The following is a 10,000-nucleotide window of genomic DNA, read 5'->3' as shown; positions in this document are numbered from 1 at the left end:
CCTCTCCACCCTAACTAGGACCAAGGAGGGCCAGGCAAGGTTTCTTATGACTCAGCAGGTAGGCATATAGGCTCATCAAAATCCCCATTCTTAGCTCACATGGATGGTGAGGTTGCAGCGACCAACGGAACTACCAAGTTTGAGCGGGCCTCTAACCCCAGTCTGGCGTTCATCAGTCAGGGACGTTACCATTTCGGCCACCCCAACCCTTATTGTCAAATAATTCCCCAACCTTTAAGGATATCAAAGTCGCTATCAACCCATCACTAAATATGAAAATTAAGATAAGAATTGTATATAACCAAAATTTGCACCATGAGATTAGGGAAATAATAGGAAAGTGTGATTGAATTATAAAATCATAAAGCTATAATGGTTCCGAAAATATTTATTAGAGATATGAATATAAAATAACTTATTTTTAGTATAGATTTGAGCACGTATAAAAATTAATGTGGTATATTCCATTTTCCGGAATTTATTTCTGAAAGGTATTAAAAAAAATAATCCTAGAGAGTCAATAGTTGGAAGTAATCCTTGATCAAAATATTTCGAAAATTTTAACTCTTACTTTCTTAGTAAAGGATAATTAAACTCAAATTATTAAGCATATCTTTATTATGCTCCATTTATATATAAAACTGTATAGATTTCAAAACACCATAATTTCACATGTACTCTTTCAATCGACTACTGCCTCGAAGCCAGTGGTTTAGTACAACCGTCTCTCTTTTAGTGAAATATATATAATATAACATCTATTTATAAAACAGGGGGTTGGGGGAGCACCAGCATTGACAAACATCCGCACACTATCTGGTTCACATAAACAGTTTATGTAAACAGAGTGACATTGAGAACTTAAGGCATTTGGGAATTCTTGAGGAATCTCTGTTGAGAATCGAACTTCCTTAAGGAATCTCGGTGAGAATCGGATTTAGTTCGAAATCTCCGTTGAAAATCGAACTTACTTGAGGAATTTCTGTTGAGAATCGGATTTAGTGAGTAATCTCTGTTGAAAATAGAATTTAGTGAGAAATCTCTGTTGAGAATCAAACTTCCCTAATTTAAGAAATCTCTGTTGAGAATTTACCTTCCTTGAGGAATCTGTCGAGAATCGGATTTACTTGAGGAATCTCGATTGAGAATAGAACTTTTTTTGAGTACTCTCTGTACGGAATCTAACTTCCTTTGGGGAGTCTCTGTTGAGATCAAACTTACTTGAGAAATCTCTTTTTATGATCAAACTTCCTTGAGGAATCTCTGTTGAGGATCAAACTTTCTTTTCCTTGAGGAATCTCTAATTGAGGATCGAACTTTCTTTTCCTTGAGAAATCTCTAATTGAGGATCAAACTTTCTTTTCCTTGGGGAATCTCTTTTGAGGATCGAACTTTCTTGGGTAATCTCTGTTGAGGATCGACCTTCCTTGAGGAATCTCTGTTGAGAATCATACTTCCTTCAAGAAGCTATGTTGAGAACTTCCTTGAGGAATCTCTGTTGAGGATAAAATATCCTTGAGAAATCTCTGTTGAAAGTTGAACTTCCTTGAAGAATCTCTGTTGAGAATCAAACTTCTTTGACGAATCTCTGTTGAAAATCAAACTTCCTTGAAGAATCTCTATTGAGATTCGAGTTTCCTTGAGGAATCTCTGTTGAGGATCGAATTAGCTTTAGAAATCTGTTGAAAATCGAACTTCCTTGAGGAATCTTTATTTAGATTAGAGTTCCCTTGAAGATTCTCTGTTGAGAATTGAACTGACTAGCCTTGGAAGGAGAATCACTTTGTCCTTAGAAAATTTTTAGTTTTCTCAAGAACTGACTGATGATTATCGTTTTAGAATGATAACTCGGTTATTATATAGCAGGCATTTCCAGGAGATTTTATCCTTGCAAGCATATTGTTAATAAGAATTTTTACCAAAGGGCGGAATGTGCTTGCAAACGTGGGCTGATGATTAGCTCTGCTGCATGCTTGGTTTGATGCATCAGGACGGGCTGCGTGTATTTTATCCAGCAGATCTTTTGTTTCACTCCAATGGACGACTTTGAATACCAGTAGCAGTTTCTACGTTTAATAGCAAATTTTGATCAAATGGGAGTGAATATTTTGAAAATTTACTGAATGTTGAGGATAATAAGGAGGCATATATAATTGCTGTTGCAGGTGTTGAGGTACCGGTGATGGGAGATGAGAATGAGAGAGAAAGATTACAGGCGAGGAAGTGAGGAGAGCACTAGATGAAACGAGAGTAGGAAAAGCATCTGGTATGGATGGTGTGAGAGCTGATATGTTAAAGGAAGGGGGTGGCACTGTACTTGAATGGTTGGTGAGATTGTTTAATATGTGTTTTGTGTTGTCAATGGTACCAGTAGATTGGGTTTGTGCATGTATTGTACCACTATATAAGGGTAAGGGAGATGTGCATGAGTGTTGTTATTCAAGGGGTATTAGTTTGTTGAGTGTAGTTGGAAAAGTGTATGGTAGAGTACTGATTAATTGGATTAAGGATAAAACAGAGAATGCAGTCTTAGAAGTATAGGGTGGTTTTAGAAGAGGTAGGAGTTGTACGAATCAGATTTTTACAGTTAGGTAGATATGCAAGAAATATTTAGCAAAAGGTAAGGAGGTGTATGTTGCGTATATGGATCTGGAGAAAGCTTATGGTAGAGTTGATATGGAAGCAATGTGGAATGTGATGAGGTTATATGGAGTTGGTGGAAGGATGTTGCAAGCAGTAAAAAGTTTCTACAAAGGTAGTAAAGCATGTGTTAGGATAGGAAATGAAGTGAGCGATTGGTTTCCGGTGTGAGTGGGGCTGAGATAGGGATGTGTGATGTCGCCATGGTTGTTTAACTGTATGTTGATGGAGTGGTGAGAGAGGTGAATGCTCGAGTGCTTGGACGAGGATTGAAACTGGAAGACGAGAATGACCATGAATGGGAGGTAAATCAGTTGCTGTTTGCGGATGATACTGTACTGGTTGCAGACACACAAGAGAAGCTTGGCTGATTAGTGACAGAATTTGGAAGGGTGTGTGAGAGAAGGAAGTTGAGAGTTAATGTGAGTAAGAGTAAGGTTATGAGATGTACGAGAATTGAAGGTGGTGTGAGGTTGAATGTCTTATTGAATGGAGAGTTACTTGAGGAGGTGGATCAGTTTAAGTAATTGCAGTCTGTTGTTGCAGCAAATGGTGGAGTGGAAACAGATGAGTGAATGAAGGATGCAAAGTGTTGGGGCCAGTTAAGGGAGTAGTAAAAAATAGAGGGTTGGGCATAAATGTAAAGAGAGTTCAGTATGAGAAAGTGATTGTACCAATTGTGATGTATGGATCGGAGTTGTGGGGAATTAAAGTGACGGAGAGACAGAAATTGAATGTGTTTGACATGAAGTGTGTAAGGAGTATGGCTGGGGTATCGTGAGTAGATAGGGTTAGGAACGAAGTAGTGAGAGTGAGAACGGGTGTAAGAAATGAGTTAACAGGTAGAGTGGATATGAATGTGTTGAGGTGGTTTGGGCATGTTGAGAGAATGGAAAATGGCTGCCTGCTAAAGAAGGTAATGAATGCAAAAGTTGATGGGAGAAGTACAAGAAGAAGGCCAAGGTTTGGGTGGATGGATGGAGTAAAGAACGTTCTGGGTGATAGGAGGATAGATGTGAGAAAGGCAAGAGAGCGTGCTAGAAATAGAAAGGAATGGCGAGCGATTATGACGTAGTTCCGGTAGGCCCTGCTGCTTCCTCCGGTGCCTTGGTTGACCGCGGAGGTAGGAGCAGTAGGGGATTTAGCGTTATGAAGCTTCATCTGTGTGTGGATAACTGGGTAGGGTTGGCTGTGGCACCCTAGCAGTACCAGCCGAACTAGGTTGAGTCCCTTGTCAGGCTGGGAGGAACGTACAGAGGAGAGGTCCCCTTTTTTTTTCATTTGTTTTATGTTGGCTACCCCCCAAAATTGGGGGAAGTGCCTTGGTATATGTATTTATGTATGTGTGTGTGTATGTGTAATGTTGGCCTTTTATAAAATTTAATTTTTTGGTTCAAAATGATATCTTTGTGAATATTTATTTCTAATTTTTTTGTCACCTATATAAAATTATTTTAATTATGCCTAATACAATTCGTTAAAAAAATACCTTGGTATTTCAGTCGTCCTGTAAGGGTAAATATTAATGAAAAAATATCATTAAGACTCCATAGTATCTAATCCATTGTTTAAATGATTCTAAACCCATTAGGGTAGGATCATGAAACATGTTTGTGTGACCTAGACAATTGTTTTTATTCATTTTGAAATAAGCATTCTTCACAGTGGAAAAGATCTCGAGAAAATCAGGTTATCAAAATTATATTAAGACAAAACAAAACTTTCAGTTGTAGCTGTTTTTAAATTTCAAAGATCTCAAAAACTTTAGCTATTATCAAGACACGAAACAAAACTCTCAATTGTAGCTGGGGTTCTTTTCAAATTCTCAATTGTAGCTGGGTTTTTTTTCAAATCACAATATAAAAAACATCACGAAACTTCACTAAAAGACTCGTATTCTCTTTTGACAATAACGGATCGAACATGACAAGAGATCTCGTTCAGGCAAGAAAATTATCGTACATCTTTTGAGGACAAATGCCGCGCAGGGTATGACGTCATGGCCACAACTCACTGTGAATGCCTGGATTCCTCGGAAAGTTTACTTTGCTATAACTGAGGTGGAAAACGAGGGTCGTGAAAACCTGCACGAAATAAACAATGCTTAGTAGAAGATGGGAGAGAGGTGAAGGACAATAACAAACACGAAGACGCAGATGATGCCGTCGAGGAGGAACCATCTGGAGAACCGCTCGGCTGGACGTCTCCCTGCATGGCAGCAGGAATTTCGTCTGCAAAGGAAAAAATTGTTGTGTTATTAATTTCATTATCATCATTGCCATAAGTCTTATAATATTTTTACTCCTTATACATTTTAAAAATATTCGTAGAAGGCGATGGTGAATTAAAAGCTGAAGGTAGAAACGACTGACGAAATCTAACTGAGGCCCTTTGTGTCAATAGGCGTAGGAGGAGATGATGATGATATGTTTGTGATAACTAAATTAAAGAGGCCAAACCTCTACGTAAGAGAAACCCATAAATCAATGAAAAAGAGATGAACGGAAATTATCAGGGGAGTGGACTTAGAGATCCCTCATCGTTCATACCACCAACGGCACTCCTTGCAGGCTACACTGTAGGTCCGGCTCACCATTCAATTCAAACCTGCCCCCCCCACCCCTTTCAACAACCACCGGGTGAAATTTATGATAATTTCATGCCTTGTCGAAGTATATTGCCCCCCCCCCCTCAATCCTGGAGAGAAAACCCAAGTCAATATCGCGATGAGGATTCTGTTATTTGTTGCATGGAGGAAAATGCACTAGTGCTTTGAAACACGATAAGAGGGAGAGAGAGTATTCACTGTGTAAATATATAATACGTATATATATATATATATATATATATATATATATATATATATATATATATATATGTATGTATATATGTTTTTGTATAAATACACATACTATATATAAATAAACATAGATGGGTATGTCTATGCATTAACATATATATATATATATTCAAATAAGCCATATATATTTTTGATATATTAATGTCTGGATTCTCTTAACGACCTCGGGATCAGAGCCCCAGGCGAAATCACACAAAGACAAGAGCTTGGCTCCGGCCGGGAATCGAACCCTGGTCGGCAAGCTTATATAGACAGTGACTAACCCACTTGGTCACGAAGAAAGATTAAAAGTCAATGACAATTCTACTGTACTTATACCTGTCGAATTCAGGTATTTTGTACTTAGAATTGAAATCAACCCATCTTCACCATCGTAGCTAATTGGTAGTTTGTTACTTGGCATTCAATTAATGATAAATTTTGCACCTTTTTACGTGTTTTTCATACTCAAATAAGCCATATATATTTTTGATATATTAATGTCTGGATTCTCTTAACGACCTCGGGATCAGAGCCCTAGGCGAAATCACACAAAGACAAGAGCTTGGCTCCGGCCGGGAATCGAACCCTGGTCGGCAAGCTTATATAGACAGTGACTAACCCACTTGGCCACGAAGAAAGATTAAAAGTCAATGACAATTCTACTGTACTTATACCTGTGGAATTCAGGTATTTTGTACTTAGAATTGAAATCAACCCATCTTCACCATTGTAGCTAATTGGTAGTTTGTTACTTGGCATTCAATTAATGATAAATTTTGCAAATTTTTACGTGTTTTTCATATTCAAATAAGCCATATATATTTTTGATATATTAATGTCTGGATTCTCTTAACGACCTCGGGATCAGAGCCCCAGGCGAAATCACACAAAGACAAGAGCTTGGCTCCGGCCGGGAATCGAACCCTGGTCGGCAAGCTTATATAGACAGTGACTAACCCACTTGGTCACGAAGAAAGATTAAAAGTCAATGACAATTCTACTGTACTTATACCTGTCGAATTCAGGTATTTTGTACTTAGAATTGAAATCAACCCATCTTCACCATCGTAGCTAATTGGTAGTTTGTTACTTGGCATTCAATTAATGATAAATTTTGCACCTTTTTATGTGTTTTTCATATTCAAATAAGCCATATATATTTTTGATATATTAATGTCTGGATTCTCTTAACGACCTCGGGATCAGAGCCCTAGGCGAAATCACACAAAGACAAGAGCTTGGCTCCAGCCGGGAATCGAACCCTGGTCGGCAAGCTTATATAGACAGTGACTAACCCACTTGGCCACGAAGAAAGATTAAAAGTCAATGACAATTCTACTGTACTTATACCTGTCGAATTCAGGTATTTTGTACTTAGAATTGAAATCAACCCATCTTCACCATCGTAGCTAATTGGTAGTTTGTTACTTGGCATTCAATTAATGATAAATTTTGCACCTTTTTACGTGTTTTTTCATATTCAAATAAGCCATATATATTTTTGATATGTTAATTTCTGGATTCTCTTAACGACCTCGGGATCAGAGCCCCAGGCGAAATCACACAAAGACAAGAGCTTGGCTCCGGCCGGGAATCGAACCCTGGTCGGCAAGCTTATATAGACAGTGACTAACCCACTTGGCCACAAAGAAAGATTAAAAGTCAATGACAATTCTATTGTACTTATACCTGTCGAATTCAGGTATTTTGTACTTAGAATTGAAATCAACCCATCTTCACCATCGTAGCTAATTAGTAGTTTGTTACTTGGCATTCAATTAATGATAAATTTTGCACATTTTTACGTGTTTTTTCATATTCAAATAAGCCATATATATTTTTGATATATTAATGTCTGGATTCTCTTAACGACCTCGGGATCTAAGTACAAAATACCTGAATTCGACAGGTATAAGTACAGTAGAATTGTCATTGACTTTTAATCTTTCTTCGTGGCCAAGTGGGTTAGTCACTGTCTATATAAGCTTGCCGACCAGGGTTCGATTCCCGGCCGGAGCCAAGCTCTTGTCTTTGTGTGATTTCGCCTGGGGCTCTGATCCCGAGGTCGTTAAGAGAATCCAGACATTAATATATCAAAAATATATATGGCTTATTTGAATATGAAAAACACATAAAATGTGCAAAATTTATCATTAATTGAATGTCAAGTAACAAACTACCAATTAGCTACGATGGTGAAGATGGGTTGATTTCAATTCTAAGTACAGAATACCTGAATTCGACAGGTATAAGTACAGTAGAATTGTCATTGACTTTTAATCTTTCTTTGTGGCCAAGTGGGTTAGTCACTGTCTATATAAGCTTGCCGACCAGGGTTCGATTCCCGGCCGGAGCCAAGCTCTTGTCTTTGTATGATTTCGCCTGGGGCTCTGATCCCGAGGTCGTTAAGAGAATCCAGACATTAATATATAAAAAATATATATGGCTTATTTTAATATGAAAAACACATAAAAATGTGCAAAATTTTTCATTAATTGAATGCCAAGTAACAAACTACCAATTCGCTACGATGGTGAAGATGGGTTGATTTCAATTCTAAGTACAAAATACCTGAATTCGACAGGTCTGAGTACAGTAGAATTGTCATTGACTTTTAATCTTTCTTCGTGGCCAAGTGGGTTAGTCACTGTCTATATAAGCTTGCCGACCAGGGTTCGATTCCCGGCCGGAGCCAAGCTCTTGTCTTTGTGTGATTTCGCCTGGGGCTCTGATCCCGAGGTCGTTAAGAGAATCCAGACATTAATATATCAAAAATATATATGGCTTATTTGAATATGAAAAACACGTAAAAATGTGCAAAATTTTATCATTAATTGAATGCCAAGTAACAAACTACCAATTAGCTACGATGGTGAAGATGGGTTGATTTCAATTCTAAGTACAAAATACCTGAATTCGACAGGTATAAGTACAGTAGAATTGTCATTGACTTTTAATCTTTCTTCCTGGCCAAGTGGGTTAGTCACTGTCTATATAAGCTTGCCGACCAGGGTTCAATTCCCGGCCGAAGCCAAGCTCTTGTCTTTGTGTGATTTCGCCTGGGGCTCTAATCCCGAGGTCGTTAAGAGAATCCAGACATTAATATATCAAAAATATATATGGCTTATTTGAATATGAAAAACACGTAAAAATGTGCAAAATTTATCATTAATTGAATGCCAAGTAACAGACTACCAATTAGCTACGATGGTGAAGATGGGTTGATTTCAATTCTAAGTACAAAATACCTGAATTCGACAGGTATAAGTACAGTAGAATTGTCATTGACTTTTAATCTTTCTTCGTGGCCAAGTGGGTTAGTCACTGTCTATATAAGCTTGCCTACCAGGGTTCGATTCCCGGCTGGAGCCAAGCTCTTGTCTTTGTGTGATTTCGCCTGGGGCTCTGATCCCGAGGTCGTTAAGAGAATCCAGACATTAATATATCAAAAATATATATGGCTTATTTGAGTATGAAAAACACGTAAAAATGTGCAAAATTTATCATTAATTGAATGCCAAGTAACAAACTACCAATTAGCTACGATGGTGAAGATGGGTTGATTTCAATTCTAAGTACAAAATACCTGAATTCGACAGGTATAAGTACAGTAGAATTGTCATTGACTTTTAATCTTTCTTCGTGGCCAAGTGGGTTAGTCACTGTCTATATAAGCTTGCCGACCAGGGTTCGATTCCCGGCCGCAGCCAAGCTCTTGTCTTTGTATGATTTCGCCTGGGGCTCTGATCCCGAGGTCGTTAAGAGAATCCAGACATTAATATATCAAAAATATATATATCTTATTTGAATATGAAAAACACGTAAAAATGTGCAAAATTTTATCATTCATTGAATGCCAAGTAACAAACTACCAATTAGCTACGATGGTGAAGATGGGTTGATTTCAATTCTAAGTACAAAATACCTGAATTCGACAGGTATAAGTACAGTAGAATTGTCATTGACTTTTAATCTTTCTTCGTGGCCAAGTGGGTTAGTCACTGTCTATATAAGCTTGCCGACCAGGGTTCAATTCCCGGCCGAAGCCAAGATCTTGTCTTTGTGTGATTTCGCCTGGGGCTCTAATCCCGAGGTCGTTAAGAGAATCCAGACATTAATATATCAAAAATATATATGGCTTATTTGAATATGAAAAACACGTAAAAATGTGCAAAATTTATCATTAATTGAATGCCAAGTAACACACTACCAATTAGCTACGATGGTGAAGATGGGTTGATTTCAATTCTAAGTACAAAATACCTGAATTCGACAGGTATAAGTACAGTAGAATTGTCATTGACTTTTAATCTTTCTTCGTGGCCAAGTGGGTTAGTCACTGTCTATATAAGCTTGCCTACCAGGGTTCTATTCCCGGCTGGAGCCAAGCTCTTGTCTTTGTGTGATTTCACCTGGGGCTCTGATCCCGAGGTCGTTAAGAGAATCCAGACATTAATATATCAAAAATATATATGGCTTATTTGAGTATGAAAAACACGTAAAAATGTGCAAAATTTA

The 10,000-nt window shown here is 37.9% G+C and overlaps 2 pseudogenes; both read right to left on the bottom strand.

Moving 5' to 3' along the window:
- The window catches only part of LOC137649266 (uncharacterized), a 45,463-nt pseudogene extending 44,011 nt beyond the window's left edge, over window positions 1–1,452 (bottom strand).
- Window positions 634–10,000, bottom strand: part of LOC137649679 (uncharacterized) — a 14,451-nt pseudogene continuing 5,084 nt past the window's right edge.

This window comes from Palaemon carinicauda, chromosome 11 (assembly GCF_036898095.1).
Source record: "Palaemon carinicauda isolate YSFRI2023 chromosome 11, ASM3689809v2, whole genome shotgun sequence".
Lineage (NCBI taxonomy): Eukaryota > Metazoa > Arthropoda > Malacostraca > Decapoda > Palaemonidae > Palaemon > Palaemon carinicauda.
The sequence above is the reverse complement of the archived record's forward strand: the minus strand, read 5'-3'. Positions and strand labels throughout refer to the sequence as shown.